Below are 27,606 nucleotides of genomic sequence, written 5' to 3'. Positions count from 1 at the left end.
CCCATAACACCGTGGCAGACCCTAAGGAGGGAGCATGTCTAAGTGGTCTGTGACAGTAGGCACCAGCAACCCAAGGCCCCCTTGCAATTTTCCCCACAGCTGACAGGATACCCCACGGGGCCACTGTGATCACAAGGAGGTGCCCACATCTCGTCAGCAACAGCTGACAGAGATCATGATCAGTGCAGATTACACAGCTGCTGCCCCCCACCCCCATAGCAGAAGCAAGTGGAAGCAGTAACTAAACTCTATCCATTTGCGGAGGAACAAATCAACGCCATCAAGCAGTATGAAAAAATATGTTATATCTCCAGAACAGAAGGAAAATGACAAGTACCCAGAAAACAATCCCCAAGACACTGAAATCTATAACCTAAGTGACAATGAATTCAAAATAGCCATCATTAAAAGACTCAATGAGATAAAAGAGAATACAGATAGACAACTCATTGAGTTCAGGAGCGATGTCACAAAAGAGCTTGACACTATAAAGAAGTATGAATCAGAAATGTTGGAGACGAAGAATACAATGGAGGAGATTAAGAAAAATCTGGAGTCACTGAACAGTAGGGTCAATAACATGGAAGACAGAATTAGCAATTTGGAAGATAGGAATATAGAAATGCTGCAGATAGAGGAGGAGAGAGAACTAAGACTAAAAAGAAATGAAGAAACTCTCTGAGAAATATTTGACTCAATTAGGAAATGCAACATAAGGATTATAGGTAGCACAGAGGGGGGAAGAGAAGGAGAAGGGGGCAGAAAGCCTGTTCAAACAAATAATGGCTGAGAACTTCCCAAATCTGGGGAGAGAAATGGAACTCCAGGTGACAGAAGCTAATAGATATGGAAACTTTATCAATGGAAGAAGACCAACCCCAAGGAATATAGCAGTGAAGCTAGCAAAAGTCAATGACAGAGAGAAAATACTAAGGGCAGCAAGGCAGAAGAAAATAACCTACAAAGGAATGCCCATATGGCTGTCTGCAGATTTCTCAGCAGATACCTTACTGGCTAGAAGAGAGTGGAATGACATATTCAAAACTCTGAAGGACAAAAACTTGCAGCCAAGAATACTCTACCCAGTGAAAATATCCTTCAAACAGGATGGAGAAATAAAAACTTTCCTAGATAAACAAAATTAAGGGAGTTCATCGCCTCAAGACCTCCCCTACAAGAAATGCTAAGGAAGATCCTCATACCTGAAAAAACAAAAAAAAAGAAATGAGTTACAAAAGCCAGAGCAAAGGAGATAAGTGAAAAGACAAAATCAGAAAGTTGCAGCTCTACATCAGAACAGGTGAGCAAAGGCTAAGTATAACATTAAAGATAAAAGGAAGGGAAACACCAAGAATAAATATAATCTTGTCATTTTAACTGCAAACTCACAACACAAGAAGAAAAACAAATCTGACAATAACAACCTATAAGGGGAAGAGGAAAGGGATGAAATGGCTTAATTTAAGGTAATAAGAGGCTATCAGGAAATGGGCTGTCTCATCTATGAGATGTTTTATACAAGCCACATGGTAACCACTAAACAAATATCAAGAATAAAGACACAAATTACAAATAATAAGAAAGCCAATATAGAAAACTACCTACCTGAATTGGTAGTCCAAAAATTATGGGTAGAGAAACAAAAGAAATGCAAGAGAACTGGAAAACAAGTGATAGAATGGCAGCATTAGGCTCCCCCGCCACACTTCAATAATCACTCTAAATGTCAATGGAACTCTCCAATAAAAAGACACAGAGTAGCAGGATGGATTAAACAACAAGACCCAACAATATGCTGCCTCCACTAAACACACCTCAGCCCCAAAGACAAACACAGACTCAGGGTGAAGGGATGGAAGATGATACTCCAAGCTAATAATGAAAATAAGAAAACAGGTGTCACCATTCTTAGAGCAGGCAAAGTGGACTTAAAAGCAAAACAGATAAAGAGAGACAAAGAGGGGCAGTTTATAATGATAAAAGGGACATTCCACCAAGAAGACATAACACTTGTAAATATATACGCACCCAACACTGGAGCAACAAAGTATGCAAAGCAACTATTAACAAAACTAAAAGGAGATATTAACAACAATACAATAACAGTAGGGGACCAAACACCCCACTAACACCAATGGACAGATCATCCAGACAGAAAGTCAACAAGGAAATTATAGAATTAAATGAACAACTAGACCAGTCGGACTTATATATAGAACACTCCATCCCAAAACAGCAGGTTACACATTCTTCTCAAGTGTGCATGGAACATTCTCAAGGATACATCATATGTTGGGAAACAAAGCAAGCCTCCACAAATTCAAGAGGGTTGAAATAATACCAAGCACCTTTTCTGACCATAATGCTATGAAACTAGAAATCAACTACAAGAATAAAGCTGGGAAAGCGGCAAAAATGTGGAGACTAAAAAACATGCTACTGAACAAACAGTGGATCATTGAAGAAATTAAAGAAGAAATCAAATATTATCTGGAGACAAATGAAAATGAAAACACTCCATACCAACCAATTTGGGATGGAGCAAAGCGGTCCTAAGAGGTAAATTCATTGCATTAAGGCTCACCTCAATAAACAAGAAAAGCTCAGATAAGCAATCCCAAATGACCCCTAACAGAATTAAAAAAAGAATAACAAACAAAGCCCAAAGTCAGCAGAAGGAAGGAAATGATAAAAAGTAGAGAAGAAATAAATGAAACTGAAACAAAAAAGACAGTAGAAAGAATCAATGGAACAAAGAGTTGGTTCTTTGAGAAAACAAACAAAATTGACAAACCCTTAGCCATGCCCACTAAGAAAAAAAGAGAGAAGATTCAAATAAATAAAATTAGAAATAAGAGAGGAGGAATCACAATGGATACCACAGAAATACAAAAGATCATAAGAGAATACTATGAAAAACTCTATGCCAACGAATTGGACAACCTAGAAGAAATGGATAAATTCTTAGACTCTTACAACCTCCCAAAACTGAAGCAGGAAGAAATAGAGAATCTGAATAGACCGATCACAAGTAAAGAAATCAAAACAGTAATCAAAAACCTCCCCCAAAATAAAAGTCCAGGACCATACAGCTTCTCTGGAGAATTTCACCAAACATTTAAAGAAGACTTAATACCTATCCTTCTCAAACTATTCGAGAAAATTGAGGAAGATGGAGCACGTCCTAACACATTCTATGAAGCCAACATCACCCAGATCCCAAAACTGGACAAGGACAACACACAGAAGGAAAACTAAAGGCCAATATTACTGATGAACGTAGATGCAAAAATCCTCAACAAAATTTTGGCAAACCGAATACAGCAATACATTAAAAAGATTACACACCATGATCAAGTGGGATTCATATCAGGAACACAGGGATGGTTCAACATCTAAAAGTCAATCAACGTGATACACTACATTAACAAAAGAAGAAGCAAAAATCACATGATCATCTCAATAGATGCAGAGAAAGCATTCCACAAGATCCAACATCCATTTATGAGAAAAACTGTCAATAAAATGGGTATAGAAGGAAAGTACCTCAACATAATAAAGGCCGTATATGACAAACCCACAGCCAACATCATACTCAATGGACAAAAACTGAAAGCCATCCCTCTGAGGACAGGAACAAGACAAGGATGTCCATTCTCACCATTCTTATTCAACATAGTACAGGAGGTTTTGGCCAGAGCAATTTGGCAGGAAAAAGAAATAAAAGGAATCCAAATAGGCAATGAAGAAGTGAAACTCTCGCTGTTTGCAGACAACATGATCTTATATACAGAAAACCCCAGAGAATCCATTGAAAAACTGTTAGAAATAATCAACAACTACAGCAAAGTAGCAGGGTATAAAATCAACATACATAAATCAGTAGCATTTCTATATGCTAACAACAAACTAACAGAAAAAGATCTCACGAACACAATCCCATTCACAATTGCAACAAAAAATAAAAAATACTTTGGGGTAAATTTAACCAAGGAAGTCAAAGACCTATACAACGAAAACTACAAGACTTTCCTGAAAGAAATTGATGACAACATAGAGAGATGGGAAGGCATTCCATGCACATGGATTGGAAGAATAAACATAGTTAAAATGTCCATACTACCTAAAGCAATCAACAGATTCAATGCCATCCCAATCAGAATCCCAATGACATTCTTTACAGAAACAGAACAAACAATCCTAAAATTCATATGGGGCGAAAAAAAGACCCCAAATTACTAAGGCAACCCTGAGAAGAACGAACAAAGCTGGAGGCATCACAATTCCTGACTTCAAAACATACTACAAAGCTACAGTAATCCAAACAGCATGGTACTGGTACAAAAACAGGTGCACAGATCATTGGAACAGAATTGAAAGCCCATAAATAAGACCAGACATCTGCAGACAGCTAATCTTTGACAAAGGAGCTGAGGGCCTACAATGGAGAAAAGAAAGTCTCTTCAACAAATGGTGTGGGGAAAACTGGAAAGCCACATGTAAAAGAATGAAAATTGACCACTCTTTTTCACCATTCACAAAAATAAACTCAAAATGGGTCAAAGACCTAAAGATTAGACCTGAAACCGTAAGGCTTCTAGTAGAAAGCATACGCAGTATACTCTTTGACATCAGTATCAAAAGGATCTTTTCGGACACCATGTCTTCTCAGACGAGGGAAACAATAGAAAGAATAAACAAATGGGACTTCATCAGACTAAAAAACTTCTTCAAGGCACGGGAAAATAGGATTGAAACAAGAAAACAACCCACTAATTGGGAAAAAATATTTACAAGTTATATATCTCACAAAGGGTTAATCTCCATGATATATAAAGAACTCACACAGCTCAACAACAAAAAATCAAACAACTCAATCAAAAAGTGGGAGGGGACATGAATAGACATTTCTACAAAGAAGACATACAGATGGCCAATAGACACATGAAAAGATGCTCATCATCATTAATCATCAGGGAAATGCAAATCAAAACTACACTAAGATATCACCTTACACCTGTTAGAATGGCAAATATAAACAAAACAAATGTGACAAATGTTGGAGAAGTTGTGGAGAAAAAGGAACCCTCATACATTGTTGGTGGGAATGCAAACTGGTGCAGCCACTATGGAAAACAGTATGGAGATTTCTCAAAAAATTAAAAATAGAAATACCATTTGACCCAGCCATCCCACTAGTGGGTATCTATCCAAAGAACTTTAAATCAGCAATTCCAAAAGTCCCATGCACCCCTATGTTCATCGCAGCATTATTCACAACAGCTAAGAAGTGGAAGCAACCTAAGTGCCAATCAACTGATGATTGGATAAAGAAGATATGGTATACATATACAATGGAATACTACTCAGCCATAAAAAAGGATAAAATCATCCCATTCACAACAACACGGATGGACCTTGAGGGTATTATGTTAAGTGAAATAAGCCAGATAGAGAAAGTCAAACTTTGTATGACTCCACTCATTTGTGGAAGTTAAATAGGTAGACAAAGAGAAATGATTGGTGGTTACCAGGGGAAAAGGGGGGTGGGGGTGGGCACAAAGGGTGCAGGGGTGCACCTACAACATGACTGACAGTAATGTACAACTGAAATTTCACAAGGTTGTAAACTATCATAATCTTAATAAAAAGTAAAAAAAAAAAAAAGGTTAAAAAAAGGCTATAAATTGAACTCAGATCTGTAGATCTCAGAGCAGTTCCTTAGAATACCCTGCTGGACTGTTTCCTAGGACTTGAGGTCCTCACTTTGATTGTTGAAAGAATTCCTCCATTAAACCTTTACCTAGACTATTTCAGTTGACGGTAACATATTCACAGGTTCCAGGGATCAGGATGTGGCTATTTTGGGAGTGGACACTATTTAGCCTACCACATCTGCTCTTCCAAACCTGCTCCATTCCCAGTTTCCCAAGCTCCATAGTGGCATCACTATCCTTTGAGTTTCTCAAGCTATTGGCTTGATCTTCCAAATAGACTCATAATCTGAGTACTTCTCACCATTTCCATAGCCTTGGTCCTGCTCCTGTCCCCATTCAGCTCTTGTCTAGACTATTTCACTAGCCTCTTTGCTGCCCCCTGCTGCCACCCTTGTTCTCTAAGATCTATTCTCCACCTGGCAGAAATGATCTTTAGAAAAGAGAAATCAGATCATGACAGGCCCCTACAAATGGAATAAAGCAGTTTCTTGCCCACCTCTCTGACACAGTCTCCTACCTTTCTCCTCAAGCTGGTTGTCACCTCTGGGCCTTTTCACTAACTGTTACCTTTGCCCGGAACACTTTTCCCCCAGATCTCTGAATGGCTGAGGGAAGCTCAGGGAGACTGTGAGCGCAGTCAGAGGGAACGAAGGCCCTCTAACAGAAGCATAACCCACCCTCTCCTATGGAAAGCCTGCAGAGTCCCATTTTAAGGCCCATGGAGAGGGCGCTCCCAGCAATCCCTAAACCTGAGAAGAGTAAAAAGTGCTTGCACCTTCAAGAGGAGGCTTGGAAAAAGGAGGGGGCATGGCCATAAGAAAAGAAAGCCTAAATCAGGTGGGCAGAAGATGAAGAGACCCCCCCCTTCCAGTTAAGTAATCCAAACAATATGGCGGCGACCAAGGGGGTAGGTCACCTGACATCCTAGGGTCCCCCAAATTGAAGTCACTTGCTACCTCTGCACTCAGGGCCTCTGTCGGCGCCCAGGGAGCAGGAACCAAGAGGGAGCAGGAGGCCTAGCCAGCTGTGCCTAGCCCTGGGAGTGTAGATATGTGGCCCTGGAGGACTGGGAAGGAACAGTGCAGGTGAGTGTGGGGTTTTAGAGAGGGAGGGAGTGGAGAGGAAGATGGCACACCAGCCACTCAGAGGGAGGGATCCGACTGAGGGCACAGGGAATCGATGGGCAGGCGAGAGTGGGATCTGCAAGGGAAAAGGGTTTGGAGGGATTGGCTGAGAAACTGGGCTTCAAGGATCCAAGAGAGGGAAACTCGTGGGAGAGTTAGGAATTCTGATGGAAAACCAAAGGGCTGACTGAGGATGGTGGAACAGCAACCAAGAGGTGAAATTGGATTCTGAGGGAATGACCTGGGAGAAATTAAGGGGGGAATTTGCAATATTGGTGGAGAGAATTGAGGAAGAATTGAGTAAAATCAAGGAATGCATTTAAGGAAAATCAAAATAAGAGTTTTGGAGCTTAAGAGGAATTTTGAGGGAAATAAGGATTTGGGCACAATTATCAGAAGAATTTGGTTAAAGCAGAAAGAAATTGGTGCAGGATAAGTGAAAACTTGGAGAGAAATTGAACGAAGAATTTGGAGGCTTTAAGAGGTAAGTTAGTGGTGGTTTGGAGAAAAATTAAAATGATATTTGGGGAAAGAAATGAGTTATTCAAGAAGACGCTGGAGATAATTGGATAAAATTAAGGGAATAAAAAGTGGGATATAAGATGTCAGATGATAGAGATTTTGAGAGAAAAATAATGGTCTGAGGAAACATTAGGGGGAGAATTTAGGAAAACCAAGAATCCTTGGTCACATCAAAGAGAGAATTTAGGTTGATTAAGGAAGAACTTGGTAGAAAGATTGCAAAGATTGCTGGTGGATTAGTGGGCGAGCAAGAGAGGCATCAAAAATACCATGCAGATTTCTCACCTGAGATCCTGGAAGGATGGATTTGACCTTGACTGAGAAGAGGAAGACTCAGGAAGGATCAGGTTGGGAGGTGGGGGGAGTAAAGATCTCGGTTGTGGAGCTGTTATGATCGAGATGTCCCATGAGGTTTAGGGTTAGTAACATAGATCAACTTATTCCCTTCCGACTCCCTTAAAAAACACATGGAAGACTGAGAAGCTGAAGACAGCGATTCTTGGAATCTCTGACAGCAGATTTACATTGTGGACAAGGGAAGTGGTTCTTGTGAGATGAATGTTGTGCTTCACCCGGCACTCAGGACCATGCGGGTATTGGGTCCCAAGAAGCCAAGAGTGGGAAAGCATTTGCTACTGCCAATTGCAGCAAAGGTTCTGTTGTCTGAAACCAACATGGCAGCAGCCTCCTGATTTCCTTGGTTGTTCATCCAAGACAGAGCTTCCTTAGTGAGCCAGATTTCCAGTCCTGTCCTTGGGGTTCTTTCTGAAAACTCTAAGTAGAGCTTGGTCCCAAATAAATAAGAAAATAAAATAATACTTTTTAAAAGGAAGAAAGCCACGTATGAACTGGTGATGATATTGGCTCATGAACAAGGTTGTGACTTTGAAATTCCTTGCTCCTGATGTCAAAAAAATAGAGAAAACATGTCAGTCTCTGTATGTCATACAGACAAAGACCTAAGAACTTGGGACTTCTTAGCCAAAACTTAATCCGGTGTGTAAGGCTTGCCCGGGAGGGGAGGAGATTGTTTTGAAGTGAATGACCTACAACTCCAAGGAGATTTTCACTTCTTGTCATGCAGCCCACTGCACCCAGAAAAATGAAATAATTATTCTATTCCTGATGTTCACGCTGCGAACAAAACCAGTCCTGGCTCCCTCCTGTTGGATGTTCTCTTTCTTGTATTTATGCCAACACTGAACTTGGCCATGATAAGCCATGTGTCTCTGTGTGTTCTGTTCAGAGTGATCACAGGAAGGTCCTGGCTTCTCCTGTCTGGGCCACCCTGAGGAGACCTGCCCCAAACAACATCAACTCCTCTGGATGGAACCAAAGTCATCTCCGAATAACATGCTCTGAGGCTAGTTACTGATTTTTCGCTTTCAGGAATTATCAAAAGTCTGCCCTCTTGGAGGATGACAACTCTACTGCTTTCTTCCTCATCACCATAACACACACACACACATACACACACACACACACACTCTTCCAATCCCTGTAGTTTAAGTATTTTGCTAAGACTGCTGCTATTCACATTTGAGCCAATTCGCTGTGATTCGCCCCCCTGCTTGGATTGTAGAGTCAAAAATTTGAATCTCTGAAGTACTCAGGGCTGGAAATCATTCCCTCTGGAAGCTGGGGTTGGGAGGTGGGGCTGTTAGAGGCCTATGAGGGCACAAGTAGAATAGAAAAAGCCAGACTCCTACAGGCCTGTGTTCACAGACCCCAGGTTACCATGCGGTGGTGCTGCACTAGTGGCTACAGGACATACTACAACTCCTGATGACATCATACTTTTTTCCCCCCCAAAAGGAGTCCATCAACTAGTGGTCACTTCCAGGGACAGAACCAGCTACACCAATTGTAGGAGTCAATGTAAAGTGACAATGCAGGGCTCTTTGTTCAAAACACATTCAGAATTTCAAGATGGCAAAAGCAGATGCTTACACCTACCACAGGTCCTCCCAGATCTCTCTCAAGTCATTGGCGTTGAGCTCACAGTGCTTCTCAAGTCCTGAGGACAATGGCCAGGGAGGAGATAACCTGGAACTTCTGTGCGGTAAGGTCATCTCCTGCTGTGAATGCCAAATCAGAAGGGAGGGAGGAAAATAGGAAATGCTCTTTTGGAGGATTATAGACAGATAAGGAAAGAAATTTGATAATTTGAAAATATGGTGAGGTTTAACACTGTGTGACAAATGACAGGATCAACTACAGACAGGCAGGTGATGTCAAAGTAAAAGTTGCACCAAAGTTAAAGAGGTAGAAATACTTCATTCAAGATCAGTACAATAGGGGAGAAAGAATGAATTCAACCTTGAAACTAAAGGCTGAAGACTTTTTAAGAGCAGGTAGAGGGAATTGGAGGCCACTTCTGTATTCTAATCAGCCTTACTCAAAGGAGAAATGAAACTTCTCATCAATTCTTGATAGGAGGCAGATTTTAAAGCTGATTTTAAAGGGACCCACTAAAGTTAGGCTGCTGCCCTCTTTCAGACACTGGGAAGTAGGGGCAGGATCTTCTAGGAGGATTCCATTTCAAAGGGATGGGACCAGGTCCTTGAGAAAGAGAGTCCCTGGGTCCTAAAACTTGCAAGAAAAGTCTAAGGAGACTTAAATACACTTCAAAAGGGCAGAGAAAGTATCTGCAATGAAAAATTGCAATGATATTTCAAAGGAAATGCTCTAGGAAAATGGAGGCAAGAGTTTACAGTGAGGAAGAGCTGTCTAAAGTTTAGTGAGTCTGAGGGAACATTAGGCCTCTAGGTCACTACAAAACTGCTTACTGCACAGTGGGAGGCAAACACAAGGACATCTCTATCAGCCAAGACCCAATCTGCATCTCCATAATTTCCTTGCAATTTATAAAGAGGTGCAAAATAGCTGAGAGACAGTGAACAGGGCTGGAAGCTGATCATCAGAAGGCTGTGCTTGCTGGAATTTTGCATGCAAACGCAACATTTCTGCAAAGTCACTCCCATTTTGATCAAACTTCATCTACAATGAAGAGTGTTCTTGATCCTAAACAAGGCTACTCTCACTCAGTTTTGCCTGATTGTTTACACAGGTGCAGGGGGCTTGCACACTCACGACACAGTTTCCTCTGATGCGATTTTCCTAAGGAACGTCCGATGGGACTTTTAATGGCCTCTTGACATTAGGAAGCCTAGACATCAGGACTCATCTGCAGTCTCTTCAGCTTTGAGTGACACCCTGTCTTCTCCAGAGCCCAAAAATATCCATCAAGTCAACCTTAGCTTCTTAAAATGTGGGGTCCTACCTGATCCTACGGACGTCATTTTCAACTAGGAAATTTGATTCAAAGCTGTGGTTGTACCAGCAATGTTTCCAATGATATCCTAGTAACAAGGAGGACAGAGTCTTACTGCACCTACACAAATAACAGTTGCCATGAAAATAAGAATGCTCAAGAAGACTTTAGGAATTCTTCAGAAGGAATCAGATGAGGAGAAAAAGATCAGTGTTGCTACCCCCATCTGTGTCCCCTTGTGTATTCCCAGTGTCTGCATCAGAGTTCAGGTGCCATCCATGCCTCCCCCTGGGGGAGGGAGAGAGCTCTGGTTCCTGAGAGCTTATCATGGGTTCCCAACCCTCATTGCACAACCGCTGACCTTCCTTCCACTGTGGAGATGGTGCAACTGAGGGCAACAAGAGCTGGGATCTGGAGTGGAAAGTGACCTCAAGCCAACAATAATGATAGTTCACATTGTTGAGCATTGATTGACTCAATGCAAGTCTTCTAAGGGGTTTCCACCTTTGTCCTTGCCTATTACAACAGCTCTACTTCAAAAGTTCATGAGAACTATCATTTGACAGATAAGAAATAAAACATCTATCCAGAGTTTAATAACATGTAGGAAGGTAAGAGAGCCAGAGGGCCAAACTCATATTTCACATGCAGGCAGGGGAGGCCACTTTTGCTGGAACTGACTAGGTTGGAGACCTCACAACTACAACCACCAGAATCTTCCCTCCCGATGGGGTGTGTGGTGAGGGTGCTGTGGTCCTGGGACAGCTTCATCTGCTCTGTGGACTGCAGACTCTGGTCATTGAAGAACCGCTGGATGGAGATCCCGGTCTCATGGTGAGGCAGGTCAGGAGCACGGGATGTGTATGTTCTGTGATTGGGGTCCTTATGTCCTATGCTGACTAAGGTGGAGGGCCTTGACACTGGCTCTGAGAGAAACAGAGGAGGTGACTCACTGAAAGGGGGCCTGGGGCCTGGGACCACTCTCCTTCCTCAGAGATCTCAGCCCCTCACAGGGACCCAGTGAGCTCTGAAAAAGTGACTCAGAGGATGGCACTCACCGCTGCAGAATGATGAGTGTCTTTGATCAGGTGACAACCTATAAGGATAAGGCTGCACCACCCCTTTTGATCCCCAGGTCACAAGAAGTTGGTCCCTGACCTGTGCCCCTGGACATCTCTGTAGTATCAGCACCAGAATCCTCTTCTCATCCCATGTGTCCTACAACCTCATCATCATGTGTAATTTTTCTCTCATGAACTTCCATCAATTTTTTCCTGGAACTTTCTTTGACCTCTGAAAAGAGAAGGCCACTTGCCCTATATAATTCTATGTCTGTGGGGGAGGCAAGCTTGCCAGCCCTATGCAGAACCTTTCATACACTGGGAAGGCATTCACTTCTTGGTAAATAATTGATTCGGGGATGAGGATGGCCCTGCCCAGTCTTGACAACTTTCGGACATGAAGAGATTCTAATCTAAAGGATGTCTCAATCTGACAGGACTTTATTTCCAGGGCTCTGGATTGAATATCCCCCTGAAGGAAATCTCTAGAGAGAAGTGGTTGCGGTTTTTAACAAAAGAAAGGCACTAGGAGGAAATAGAAGGAAACTATTTAAGATGACAAAGGTCATAAATGAAAAGCCAACATCATACTCAATGGTGAAACCTTGAATGCTTTCCTCTAAGATCATGAACGAGACAAGGATGCTGCTTTCATCATTTCTGTTCAGCATAGTACAGAAGTCCTAGCCACAAGAATTAGGCAAGAAGAAGAAGTAAAAGTCACCCAAATTGGAAAGAAAATACAAAAATGATCATTTTTATGATAAAACATAATCTTCTATGTAGAAAACACTAAAGATTACACACACACACACACACACACAAAATAAACTGTTAAAACCAGTAAAGAAATTCAGCAAAATTGCAAGACACAAAATCAACACTCAAAATCACTTACACTTACATAAAATAACAATAAACATTCCAAAAACATTTAAGAAAACAATTGCATCTACAACAACATCCAAAAGTATAAAATACTTAGGAATATACTTAATCTAGGAGGTAAAAGATGTGTACCTTGAAAACTACCAACGTTCAGGAAGAAACTAAAGAAAACACAAAGAAATGGAAAGACTTCCATATTCATGAATTGGAAGAATCAATATTGTTAAGATGACAATATACCCCAAACTAGCTGCATGTTTCGTTTAATCTTTATCAAAATTCAAAAGAAATTTTTGCAGAAATAGAAAAATCCAACCTCAAATTCAGTAGACCCTGAATCATAAAACAGTCTTTAAAAAGGAGAGCAAAATTGTAGGACTCACACTTCCTGATTTCAAAACTTAGCACAGAGTTAAAGAATCAAAATAGTGTGGCACTGTTTTGTGGTATAAAGAGAGGCATTTATGCTATGGGATACAATAGTGATCCGGGAATAAAACCTCAATAATGTGATCAGATGATTTTGGAAAACAAGATGTCCACATGTGAAAGAATGAAATTGAACCATCACCTTGCACCATCTACAAAAATTAACTCAAAATGGATAAGATCCTAAAGTAAGACCCAAAGCTATGAAACTCTTATAGGAAAATATGGGCAAAGCTTCATAACTTTGGAATTGGCAATGATTTCTTGACTATGACACTAAGAACACAGGGAAAAAAATTAAAAATAAATAAATTGGAAGTTGTCAAAATAAATAGTTCAAGAGGTTACAATCGACAGAGTGAAAGGGGACCTGTGCAATGGGAGAACATGATATGTAAATTACATATCAATAAGGTGTCAATATCCAGAGTATAGAAAAAACTCCTAAACTCAAAAACAACAAAACCACATAGCCTGATTGAAAAATGGGCAAAGCATTTGAATAGACATTTCTCCAAAGAAGATAAACAAATGACCACTAAATATAGGGAAAACAGCTCAACATCAGTAATCATTAGAGAAATGAAATTCAAAACTTTAATCAGATACCCCCTCATATATATTAGAATGGCTACTATAGACAAAACAGAAAACAAGTGCTGGGGAAGATATGGAGAAATTGGAACCCTCGTTCATTGTTGGCAGGAAGGGAAAATTGCACGGCCACTGTGCAAAATGATATAGTAATGATTCCAAAAGATTTTACACAGAATCCCGTAACCCCTATTACTTCCAGGCTCTGACTGTTGATTGATCACGTGAAGGTGGTGTTCTGAGTCCCAGGTTCACATGAACACCACAGGGTCCTTGTGCTCCACTGGGCTGGAGTTCTTGCTTTGTGATAAGTAGATAAGTAGATTATCTACTGTGCAGGTGACAGAACTTTGCCCTGTGTGGTACCCTGATTCCTCTCAGACATCTTCATTTAGAGTTGGCATTTCTCAATTCTCAGCCAACACAAGTCCTTAAAAGAACAAGGCAGGTTTGTGGATCTCAAGACAAATGCATGAGGATCAGGGCACTCAGAGAACCTAAGGCCACCTACTCTACATCTGGGAGAAAGCACGGATTTTTCAAGTGTCAATATGTTAGCAGGGTTTGAGATTGCAAAGAAAGAGGAAGAGGATCAGAGACCACCATCCCCCCAAGCCCTCCCTCCATGACTCTCCTGGTTCTTCACTGACCAGCTGACTGCCTGGCCAGTCAGGGCTGATTCCTTCCCACTGCACACACCTCCATCACCCAGTGACGTGTTTTTTCTCTGAGGGCCCATTTTCAAGGTTCTCCTAGAGATGGGTAATGAAGGATCTGGCGTTCGAGTGTAAATAACCCATGAGGACCAGGAGCAAGTGCGGCAGTCGGGTGAGTACTCAGGGCTCAGGGCAAAGATGTGGATCAGATCTTCCCAGATAACTGCAACTGCATGAGCCAGTGGTCCAGTAAATGATAGAGAGAGTCCAAGGAATGATCCAGAAAGGGAGTGAGGTGACAGGCAGGAGCTGCCTGGCTTTGGCAGCAGAACCTGATCTTTATCTTTGGTCTTTAAGGTCTCTTCTCTCTCTGCTGAGGGCAGCTGTGGACGTGTACAAATGAGGAAGCATTGAATGATGGAAAGCGGGGAGTCTGAACTTGCTACAAATCTAGCCCTTATGGACCATCTATGTTTGTTGGTTAGGAGAGAGAAACTTGAAGAAAAGTTAAAATTCTTCCATATGGGAACATTATGATGCATACTCCAGTGTCTCAGACCAATTGTGGGAAGGAGTATTTCTCTAGGGAGCAGTAAAAGACCGGAGACATGGGCCTCAGGGCCTGACAGGTAAGAGAACCTGTCCTGTGTGGCCACAAGTCCAAGGTTTCTGCATCCAGCTTCCAGTTTCTGAAGAGATTTTGGACCATTCGTTCATTCACTCAACATTCCTTCCTCCCTCCATCAAAAGCCATTAAAGTTTGTTACACATAGGCCAGCTGCTGACTTCAGGTATACAGTGGGGACTGAGATGGCAAAGTCTTTCCTTTATATGCCACTGCGAGTGACACCAACACATCAGGAAACTAGTGATTTCAAGTCCAGTGCAGGGAGGTTGGATCAGACACTTAAGGGGGTGGCCTGGACATTCCCTGCACTGACTGTGGTTACGGATGCAGGGAATTTAGTTCTAGAGTAAACGGGGAAAAATTCTCCACTTGCTTCCACTCCCAAGATCAGAATCTTTCCCTCTGAACCGGAGACACCTAAGAAGAGAGGACCTGAACTGGCAGGTGGTCGTGGGGTCCAAAGATACCTAAGAAGGCTCCCGGTTGAGGAGAGGATGGGGCTGTGGCTGAAGACAGTCCTCGTGTCTGTCGCTCATGTTCTGTGTTATCCTGGTTCAGTGACTTTATCTCCCTTTGCCTCAGTTTCTCCTCAGTGAATTGGATAAACATTTGCCTTCCAGGTTGCCAGTGAATTAACCTTAAAACATTCCTAGTACCTGACTTAAATCTTCCCAGAGAGGAGCTGCTCAAATAAGTGACATCTGTTATTGTTTGATTCAGAGAGAGAATGCCCCTGGGCCTGATGCCTGGTAGATGAGAAGCGGCCAGCAGCATTTTCTCTCCTCTGTTCCTCCCCTAGAGATACTGACCTTCCTCTGTATTCTCGAAGTTTCCCAGGGAAGTCAGTTAAAGGCCTGGGGACCTTGTCCATCTGTGCTCTCTATGCTGAGTCTCAGGTGAATGACCAGACTCCACCCCTGCCCAGATGTGGCTCATGGGGCTGAGCCTTGGCAGGTGACCAGCTCAGGAGAATTGGGACTCAGGAAGCCAGGCAATCATTGCCCCCTGTCAGCCCTTTCCAGAAGGCCTAAACCCAACACTGGCACAGGCTTTCCAGGGTCACTGGGGTCAGGAGCCCTGGGCCAGGGGTCTGGGCAGGGACTTTCTGAGTTGAGATTCTCTGTGAGCATCCCAGGAGGCTCCTCATCTCAGGCCCTGACCAAACCCCGCAGGGTCTTTCCCAGGGCCATGTTCCCGGGGATTGTCCTGAAGGGCTGCACTGACATTGACCACCTTCTACTGAGTTACTCTCATCACCAGGTCCTACTCTCTGCAGGGAATAACTACAGGGGCTCGGTTCCAGGATAGGAATTCCAGTCTTGTGAGGTTTGTCTCCACTGTGTGTATCCTGCACTAAATGCTCAAATCCCAACAGGGGATAGGATGCAGAGGGGGATGTAGGCACAGTGCAGGCCCGTCAGTCCTGTTTGTGTGAAGTAGAATTCACCCCAACTGATACCCAGCGGTCAGAGAGGAATGACTGACGATGTATGTGGAGCTGTCTTGTTCCTACTTCATATAACAAAGTTCTCTTTAAGCCTTGTAGGGTGTGGTATCCTGTGTCCTCCTGGGTGGTGTTCTGAAACAGCAGGGATCCATCAGGTTCTGTTTTCTCTCGACCGTTGTATCCAGGCCCTAGAATATTTCTGATGTGTCTATTACATATGATAGAATTTCAAGTTTGGGCTGTACCCTGTCCCCTTTGTACCAGACATAGCCTACAAGATTCTCAGGCAGATCGGTGACGAGGAGAATAACATCCTTCCCTACAACAGTGTTGGGTGGCACCAATTCAATATTAAGATGGGCAGTGGTGGGTGGGTGGCTTCCAGAAGGTTACGAGCATGACTAGGAGGGAAGAGAGAGAGATCAATCAATATTTGGATCTTATTGAAAATAATAAGGATGCTAAGATTTCCCTTATTGAGCTGTATGGGGAGGCCATTCTGGTTTAAACCTGGTTCAAAGTAAAACTTATTTTTCCCAGAGCAGCCTGAGTCATGGCCCTCTGCCTTTGCGTTGCACGTCTGCTTCAAACATTTTCCAAAGGAAAGAATGCACTCTCTAAAGATAGGGATGAGTGTCTCCCTTTTCTGATTCCAATCCCAGTAATTCTTTGACGTTAAGCTTTCCTCCAAGAGAAACAAGGACAAGTTCACCTGCTGTGTGCGTGCGAAACATGTCCTTGTGACTTTGAAAAATATTGTGCTCCTGTGGCAGTTGATATATGTCCTTTGTTCTGAAATGGTATATAACCATGCTGGAAACCATGCTTCCCTGGAGTGCTTTCTTCCCAGTGGAAGCAAACACCTTCGGGTCAGTCCTCAAGTAAGCTTTTTAAGTATTTCTCTAATCTGTAGATTGGTTATTGACTATTTGCTTTGACAACCTATGTATTTGGATGGAAAGATGAGGCCTTGGGTCCTGAACAGGTATCTTCATCTCTTAGACCTGCAACATGAAAACTATTACTTCAGCCCCTCTGAACTTGGTATTTCCTCTTTTCCCGATACGCTTCCCAGGTGTCTGCCTGGCTCACTCCCTCACTGCCCTCAGCACCCTGCTCACACTTGGGGACATCTTTGGGAGATACTTTCCCTACCACCTGCTCTAAAAGCCCTCAGCCTTCACTTTCTGACCTTTCCCTTCTCTGTTGCCCACATGACACTTGTCAGTCCCTCACGTCACATTCTAGATCTCTTTGCTTATCTGCCCCCCTACACTTGGAATGTGAGTTACTGACATCAGGGATTTGTCTAATCCTGTACCCTCAGTGTCTGGAGCAGGCTGGAAAAACCTGTGGATGAATGAACGAGTGTCCACAGGGCCCTCAACGTCCTAGTGTTTATTTGCCAATATTTGATGGTGGTGGGTAAGGACAATGTTTCGTGCTCCTGGTTAAGGTGTTTATTTGATGTCACCTCACATAAGTTATCATCATCATCAGTTTTCAAAATTCAATACTCAGTGATGACTAACTTGGGAAATGAGCAGTAACTGAGGTTTTCCTGCCCCTCACCAAGTCCAGTTCACTGAGAATTTCCTGTTCCCGAGCCCTCATCCCTCATCTTACTCTGCCCCCTTGTCCATCCCCTCAGTTCCAAACAGAAGTGCTCTGTCCCCTTTCACAGCTGTGTCCTCCCCAGGAGACCACAGCCAGTCTCTATTCTCCCACCTCCCACCTCCCACCTCCCATCAGGGAATCATCCCTCTCACTTGTCAGCAGGAGTCCCTGACAGGGGACATGCCCTCTGCAGACAAGGGGTGAGGGGGCTTCCATATATCTGTATCCTACTCTGTCCCACTCTACATGAGAAGAGCTTTGGCTCCAGAAATGCTCACAAGCACTACTGTCCTTCTCTGCTGTCCTTCCTCCCTCTGTGCTGAGCTTCTTCCGTGGGCAGGAGTCCTCACCAAATCACATGCACTGGGGTGGGGGGAATCTCTGCCAAAGACCCTGCCTCTCTGTCCCTCATTCCTGCCACCCTCATCCCCTTCTTTCTCTTTCCCTTCCATGTAGATTTCTGTTCCCTGGAGACAGCTGAATGCTCTGCCTTCTTCAGCAGGTATTCTCATCCCTATACACACAGATACACACACACACATGCCCTTTTTTGCACAAGCACAAACCTAGGCAGTCTTGTCCTGGGCAGTCCCCACAGCTCTGGGTCCCAGCTCACACTCACCCTTTCCCTCATTCATCCCCGTCTGGCTTTTCCCTTCAGAGCAGGAGCCCGGGGGCTACATCAGGAACTCTTCTTCACAAGGCTGTCCCCCCCACTGTGCATCAGAATCACCTGTGGAACTTGATAAAGATTGTGAATGTCCGAGGACACCTTAGAACGGCCACTTTAGCAGCTTCCCTGGTAGCATGGATGCCTGGCAGGCTGAGACCCCATTAGGTGAGGGATGGGACAGCATCTCTCCTTCTCCTGTGCACAGGGAGGCTCTGCAGATCCTGCTAAAATGTAGATTTTGACCTGGCAGGAGTGGGATGGAACCGAGAGTCTGCACCTAATATGCTCTCAGGTGATGCTGGGCACACTGGCCTGCGGAACACTTTCCATAGCAAAACTGATGGAGAACCCTGTCCCCTGAGAGGATGACGTGCCAACTCCAGCATTGGTGTCTGCTGTGTCCTGGCCTTGGGGTCTGTTAGCACCACACAGAGACCCAGGAGTCCCCAAACCTGGGAGATTATTTCTATTTGTGACACAGAAATTCAGCTGGGTGCCAGGGTCTTGCCAGTGTCCTCAGATGCTCTGGGAAGGTTGGATTTACTCCCAGCAGGAAGGTCCCAGAGATGACTGGGGCTGAGAAAGGGGCAAACTGAGTGATGACTGGTGAGGGGACCTGCCTTCCATCTCCAATGTCACCACAAGCCTGGCCTCTGCTTCCAGGCACAGAGACCCAGTACAGATGTCTCAGAAGGAGCTGTAGTTCCTGGGTGTGAAGGGGGAGGTTTTTAGTGTTTCCTGGGTGAGATGATTGTGGTGGTGGGAGGTCAGGTGACTGTGGGCTCCCTGGTCCTCGGGGGAAGGTTTCAGGGAGACCCTCCCTCTCCATGTGTGTTGGCTGAGCTGTAGCTCTGAGCCTGTCCCTGTGCTCCCTCACCATCCTGGGGGCCTCTGTCCTCTGCCTGGCTGACTTTTTTGTGGTCACCCTGCCTTTCCCATGGGTGGTGCCAGGCAGGGAATGAGAAGCTGCACAGGGACCTCTGACAAGGCAGGGTGTTCTGAGGCCCTAGAAGGGGCAAGTAGAACAGAGCAGGCACCTAGGAGGTCCCAGAAGGATCTGTTGGACAGAGGGATAGAAATCTGCCTCCTTCTCCACCTCCTTAGAGAAAGCCACATTCATGAGTTAATTTCCTGCAAGTGGTCTGTGTGTCCAAATTTTGCCCCACAGAGGACATGAGGAGACCTGCAGCCAATGACAGGGCCTGCACCAGGGATACTGACCAGGCTTCAAGGGTATGAGCTGCTCCTGAACCCTGGACAGAGGTGGGCTCTGACCTGCAGGCTGAGGGGCCTGTCAGCCAGGGTCCTTTCACTGTGCGTTCCATGCTACCCAACTCCATCCCAGTGCAGGGTGAGCCCGGGGAGAAGACAGGCATTGTCCAGTGGACTCCTGATCAAGTGTCCTGTGCTGCCTGGTGAATATGCTGACACAAGAGGTGCTCTCTGCCCCCAAGCTTCAAAGGAAAGGTGCAGTGAGTGGTCTCTTGAGGTCTCAAGTCCACCTGGGAGGTCTCAGTGCCTGGAGGGCCACTATTCAGAATGGCTTGTGTTTCCCCTATCACAGCACTGGGGCATTGCATCTGAGTCATTTTGTCCCTGTCTGTAGTCTTCTCCAGTTCTCCCCTCAGGGCCTGGGACCTGGAGCATCTCCATGTGGAGACTCAGCCCAGGGATTCTATGGGTTCCTCTATTACAGCAGGGGAGGCCCCTGTGGGACAGTAAGCCACAATGAGATGGAAGCACATCTGTCCTGCATTTCCTGTCCTATCCTGGATGGGAAATTCTCTTTGTCCTATGGACACCTTGGGCTGGTGATATGTCTTCAGGGGACCATAGACATGTGTCCCTCCATACCAGGGACCCTGGGGGCAGGGAGTCATCCCTAACTTCTTTGGTGATCAGGGTTGGGCTCTGACTTTCCTGGTGGTAACTTTACCTCGGGTGGAAAATCCACAGTTTGTGTCAGGTCAGGTCTCTGTGAGAAAAGGAAGGACACAGGCTATCAGCCCAGGCCCTCTGGGGAGAGAAGTCACTCACAAGGTAGACATGGAGAGAAGGTGTGATTTTCTGGGACAAATGGGGATCCAACCCCTCACTGTTAGAAGGCCCTTGTCCTCCCTCCTGACTTTACGAGGGTTAAAGTCCCATCCCTGCGACAGCCATAGGTACTTGCTGGCCTCCTCTGATGCTGATGCCAGTGGCCTTTTGTCTACATTGAATGTTCTCTGACCCCAGTTGTCACAGGAGGGTAACAGGCTTCTGTTGTGTGGTTTCCCACATCCATTTTACCAGGATGGAGTTGACCTTGACTGAGAGGACAAGGACTCCTGGAGGATCGGATTGGGAGGTGGAGGAATAAAGGTCTTGGCTGTGGAAATGTAACACTGGAGGTGACCCATGACATCCAGGATTGACACCCCAGATTGACTCAACTACTTCTCTTCCAATCTTCTTCAAAAATAGATGAAAGCCTGAGAAATTACTGGAATCTCTGACAAAAGATTCTCACACGTGAGATGTGGAAAAACAAAGTAGCTCTTGTAAGATGCTTGTGGAGCCTATCCCAGAACTCAGGGCCATGGAGCCAGTGGGTCCCAAGTTTTGCTCTCCTGAGAGACTGCAAAGGTTCTGTGGCCCAAGACGGGCACAGCATCTTGATTTCACAGTTTTGTCATCCAGGAAGTAGGGAGAGCTTCTTTAGCAAGCTGAATGTCTAGTCCTGCTTTTGGAGATCTTTCTGGAAGGTGCAACTTGAGTCTGATTCCTAATATATAAGTAAAAAATAAAAATAAATTTAAATAAATAATAGTTCTCTAAAAAAGGAAGGCAGGCCATCTATGGAGTGGTGGTGATACTGGGTCATGAACTGAGATTATGATTTTTTCGTGCCATTCCCCTAATGTCAAAAAATCAAACAGAGAGAACAAGTCAGTCCTCATCATAGGTCACATGAACAAAGACCTAGGATGTTTGGGCTTGGAAGAATCTTAATCAGGTGGGTAAGACTTGCCCACATGGGACATATCTTTTTGAATTGGATGGCCTTCAACCCCAAGAATATTCTAATTTGTTGTCATGCAACCCACTGAAGCTGGAACAATGAAATTATTATTCTATTCCTGATATTTACACTGTGAGCATAACCAGTCCTGGCTGCCACCTGTTGGATGTTCTCTTTCTTGCATTTGTGACAACACTGGACTTGGTCATGATAAATCCAGTGTCTCCGCATGTTCTGTTCAGAGTGATCACGGGAAGGTTTGGCTTCTCCTGTCTGGGCCACACTGAGGAGATGGCAGATCTCCAAACAGCAGCAGCTCCTCTGGACAGAACCAAAGTCATCTCTGAATAACATGCTCTGAGGTTTCCTACTGATTTTCACTTCCAGGCCTGAACTAAAGTCTTCCCTCTAGGAAGATGAGGACTCAGCTCCTTTCTTTCCCATCACCATAACACACCCCCTTCCCATCCTGATCTCTTCATTGTTTCCCTAAGACCAACATTCGGTGTGGACTTTACTATTATTTAATGCTATTTAATGCTATTCCAAACACTAACTGTCATTTCTTTTTTTTCCCTCATTGGATGTGGAGTCCAGAATTTGAATCTCTGAAGTCCATCAGGCCTGGAGAACCTTCCTTCTGTGAGCTAAAGGGGTGGGAGTGGGGGACAGTTAGAGACATATAATGACACAAAAAAAGTAGAAAAAGCCAAATTCCTCCTCATCTCTTTTCACAACCAGCTAGTTCATCCTGCTGCCCTCTCATGGCCAACTTTGAAAGTGCACCTCCTATTAGGGTCAAACCTTGTTTTCCTAAAGGCATTCCATGCACCCATGCTCACTCCCAGGGGCAGAACCAGCTACATAAACCACATGACTCTGTGTAAAGTGAAAATCAGGGCTTCTTATTCAAAATAATTAAGAATGTCAAGATAGTGAAAGCAGAGCATTAAACCTACCCCAGGCCCTTCTAAGTGATTGTACGCATTGTGATCCCAGGAAGCCAGCCCTGCCTAGCAGAGAAAGTGGATGAGTTCATCCTCCAAGTCCATTCTACGCCAAACTCAAGTCATAAAAACCCTACAGACTTACAGCTAATGTCATACTGAATGGTGAGAACTAGAAGATTTCCAGCTAATGATGAACAAGAAATAGCAAGTGTTCTGAATGCCTTAGTAAGAAACCTGTGCTCCAAAGAGTAGAAGTACATGCCTGCTGATATTGATGATAGAAGACAATGAAGTCAGTGTTGACAATGACATCAATGACATGGTCTGGTAATCAACAATTTAAGCCAAGTTGAAACTTCCATGGCATGTAGGGCCATCCACATCTGTGACCATTCATTGATCTGCTACAACTTTGAAGGTTTTAGGGCTCCAATAGTCTGGCACATGCTGGCCACACCCTCCAGAGGAAAGGACAAGTTCCTGAACATGTACCTCCTTCCAACCCATGTTAGAAGGGTGAAAGGTGATTTGTGGCGAATTCCATGCAGACTCCTAGGGTTCTGAGCAAGATCATAGTTTCTACAACATTAGAAAAACAGCTCCTGACATGTTACTAGGCCTCAGGAGAGATGGAACATCTGAACATGGGATGTAATGTGACCAGGGAGCCAGAACCCCTCATCACGACCTGTGTTTGATCACACCCACCACCATAAGGTCAGATGGGGACAGCAGATGCATCATAAATGGGTGTGGTACATCCTGGATTAGAGGAGGACAGGTGTCCAGACTATCATGACAACTACTGCCCCTCACTGACAGTCTTTTCAAGAAACAGTTTTGGAAAACTGGACATCCACATGCAGAAGTATGAAGCCGGACCATTGCCTTGCACTGTATACGATAATTAACTCAAAATGGATCAGACCCTGCAGTAAGACCTAAAACTATAAAACTCTTAGAAGAAAATATATGGGGAAAGTTTCATGACATTTTATTTGCCAGTGATTTTTTTTTTCATATGACACAGAACACAGGCAACAAAAGGAAAAACTAGATAAATTGGACTTTGTCAAAATAAATAGTTCAGTTTATTAGAGGACACAATCAACAGAGTGAAAGATGACCTATGGAATGAGAGGAAATAATGCACAAATATATGTCAATGAGGGGGTCAATATCCAGATTATACAAAACACTCCTAAAATCAAAAACAACAAAACCAAATAACCTGATTGAAAAATGGGCAAAGCATTTGAACAGACACTTCTCGAAAGATAAACAAACAAGCAATAAGCACATGAAAAAATGCTCAATGTCACTAATTATTAGGGAAATGCAAATCTAAACTATAATCAAATACCCCCTCATATCTATTAGAATGGCTACTATCAAAACAACAGACAACAACTAGTACTGGGGAGATACGGAGAAATTGGAACACTTGCTCATTGTTGGCAGGAAAGGAAAATGGCACAGCCACTATGGAAAATGTATGGCAATTATTCAAAACATTTTACACAGTATATACCTACTAGTTCCAGGCTCTGACTGTTGATTGACCACCTGTGGGTGGTGTTCTGAGTCTCAGGTTCACGTTAACACTACAGGGTCCTTGTGCTCCATGGGGTGGAGTTGTTGCTTGTGATAACAGATGTGGGTAATCTACTGTGCAGGTAACAGAGAGAATGTTGCCCTGTGTGATACTTAGATCCTTTCCAGGCATCCGCAATTAGACTTGGCCTTTCTCAATTCTCAGTCAACCCAAATCTTTAAAGGAATAAAGCAGTGCTATGTGTCTCAGGACAAATGCATGAGGATCAGAGCACTCAGATAATTGAAGGCCACCTGCTCTATGCCTGGGAGAAGGCACAGACTTTCTCAAGTGTCAATACATTAGCACGGTTTGGTTTTGAAAGACAGAGGAGGAGAATCAGAGACCCCATCCCCCCAAACCCTCCCTCCATGCCTCTCCTTGTTCTTCACTGACCAGCCGACTGCCTTGCAAACCTCCGATGATTCCTTCCCACTGCACAAACTCCATAACCCAGCGAGGTGCTTTTTGTCTGAGGGAACATTTTCAAGGTTCTCCTAGAGATGGGTAATGATGGATCTGGAATTTGAGCATAAATAACCCATGAGGACCAGGAGCAAGTGTGGCAGTCAGGTGAGTGCTCAGGGCTCAGGGCAAAGATCTGCATCAGATCCTCCCAGGTTTCTGTAACTGACATGAGCCAGTGACCAAATAAATGATAGACTTTAAAGAATGATCCAGAAAGGGAGTGAGGGTACAGGCAGGAGTTGTCAGGTTTGGCATCAGAAACTGATCTCTACTCTTGGTCTTTAATGTCTCTTCCATCTCTGTTGAGGGCAGGTATAGACATGTTCAAATGCAGAACGGGTGACAGATGAAAGGAGGAAGCCTGAAATTGCTGCAAATCTGGGTCCTCATGGACAATCTGTGTTTGGTGGTTGTGAGATAGAAATTGGACGAGAAGTTAAAATCATTCCAGAAGGGAAAATTGTGATTAATACCCCAGGGTCTCAGATCAATTGTGGGAAGTAATATTTCTCTAAAAAACAGGAAAAGACCTGAGACATAGGCCTCAGCCCCTGGAGGGCAAGAGAATCTGTCTTGTGCAGACAGAAGTCCAAGGAATGGGCATCTAAGTTCAGGTCTCCGCAGAGATTTTTGACCATTCATTCATTCATTCACCGTTCATTCCTTCCTCCATCTAAAGCAATTGAGAGTTTATTGCATATGGGCTCTGTGCTGGCTGCATAGGTAGAGTAGGGAGTGAGATGGCAAAGCCTTTCCTTTATCCTCCAGTGGGAGTGACACCAACACATCAGGAAACAAATAAGTGATATCAATTCCCATGCAGGGAGGTGTGGATTGGGCAGCTCAGGGGGCGGCCTGGACATTCCCTGCACTCACTCTGATTGTTGATGGAGGTAGTTCAGTTCTAGGGTAAATACGGATGAATTCTCAGCTTGCTCTCACTCTCCAGACCAGGATCTCTCACTCTCACCTGGGGACACCTAATAAGAAAGGATCTGAACTGGCAGCTTGTCTTGGAGTCCACAGACACCTGTTAAGGCCCCTGGGTGGAGGAGATGACGGGGCTGTGGCTGCAGACAGTCCTCTTGTCTGCCGCCCTTGGGCTGTGTTATCACGACTCAATGACTTTATCTTCCTTTGCCTCAGTTTCTCCTCAATGAAGTAGGATAAATATTTGACTACCAGGTTGTCAGTGAATTAACCTTAAAATACTTATAGTGCCTGACTTAAATCTTGCCAGAGAGGAGCTGCCCAAATAAAGGGCATCTGTTACTGTTTGATTCTGAGAGAGAATGCCTCTGTGCCTGATCCTGGTGGATGAAGAGCCACCAGCAGCTTCTTCTCTCCTATGTTCCTCCCCTGGGGACAGTAACTTTCCTCTGGAGTCCGCTACATCTCCCAGGGCAGTCAGTTAATGGCCTGGGGACCTTGTCCATCTGTGCTCGCCACACTGAGTATCAGGTGAAGGTCCAGGAACCACCCCTGCCCAGATGTGGTTCTTGGGGCTGGGCATTGGCAGGTGACCAACTCAGGAGCCTTGGGACTCAGGAAGTCAGGAAATTATTGCTCCCCGTCAGCTCTTACCAGGAGGCCAAAACCAACACTAGCACAGGCTCTCCCTGGTCACGGGATTCAGAAGCCCTGGGACAGGGGTCTGAGCAGGGGCTTCCTGAGCTGAGATTCTCTGTGAGGATCCCAGGGGGCGCCTCCTCCAGGCTATTACTGAGCCCTGCAGAGTCTTTCTCAAGACCATGTGCCCAGGGATTTTCCGAAGGGGCTGTGTGGAGATGGATCACCTCCTGCTGGGTTACTCTCATCCTCTGGTCCTGCTCTCTGCAGGGAATATCTGCAGGGTCTTGGTTCCAGGAAAGGAAATCCAACCTTTTAAAGTTTGTCTCCACTGTGTGTATCCTGCATTAAGTGCTCAAATCACAACAGGGGACATAGTGCAGAGGTGGATGTAGGCACAGTCTAGGCCTGTCAACCCTATGTAAGGTAGAATTCTCCAGACCCAACACACGGAGGTCAGAGACAAATCACTCAGGATATACATGGAGCTGTCCAGTTCCTACTTCATATGGCAAAGTTCTCTTTAAGACTTGGAGGGTGTAGTATCCTGTGTCCTCCTGGGTGGCGTTCTGGAACAGCAGGGACCCATCAGGGTATATTTTCTCTTGACCATTGTACCTAGGCCATGGGGTTATTTCTGATGAGTCTATTACATACGATAGAATTTGGAGTTTGGGCTCTACTCTGTCCCCTGTGTACCAGACATAGCCTAAAAGATTCTCAGGCAGATTGGTGACAAAGAGAATAGCATCCTTCCCTACAACAGCGTTGGGGGGTACTGATTCAATAGTGTGTTGAGCAGCGGTGGGTGGCTTCCAGAAGTTTAAGAGTGTGACTAAGAGGGAAGAGACGGAGATCAATCAATATTTGGACCTTGTTGAAAATAAGAAGAATGATAAGAAGTTTTCACATATTGAGGTATATGGGGATGCCATTCTGGTTTAAATCTGATTCAGTGTAAACCTTGTTTTTCCCAGAGCAGCCTGACTTATGGCCCTCTTCCCACACAGTGCACATCACTTCAAACATTTTCTGAAGCAAAGAATGCACTCTTTAAAGATAGGGATTAGTATCTCCCTTTTATGACGCTAATACCAGCACTTCTTGATGATAATCTTTCTTCCAAGAGAACCAAGTTGAAGTTGATCTGCTGTGTACATGCTAAATATCTCCTTGGGACTTTGAAAAACAATGGTGCTGTCATACTTGATGTATGTTGTTTGTTCTGAAATGGTATGTAACCAGACTGTAAACCACGCTTCCCTGGAATGCTTTCTTCCCTGGGGAAGCAAACACCTTCGGGTTCATCCTCACATTAGCCCAGTAAATATCCCTCTAATATCTGTAGATTGGTTATTGAACATTGGCTTTGACAGACTTTCTATTCAGATGGA

General features: G+C 44.3%; 1 pseudogene; it reads right to left on the bottom strand.

The window, feature by feature from the left end:
* LOC106781831 (cell adhesion molecule CEACAM21-like) overlaps positions 1-27,606 on the bottom strand; it is a 116,246-nt pseudogene that overhangs the window by 79,646 nt on the left and 8,994 nt on the right.

Source organism: Equus caballus, chromosome 10, assembly GCF_041296265.1.
Source record: "Equus caballus isolate H_3958 breed thoroughbred chromosome 10, TB-T2T, whole genome shotgun sequence".
In the NCBI taxonomy this organism is placed as follows: Eukaryota; Metazoa; Chordata; class Mammalia; order Perissodactyla; family Equidae; genus Equus; species Equus caballus.
Note: the sequence above shows the minus strand (reverse complement) of the source record. Positions and strands in the feature narration are given on the sequence as shown.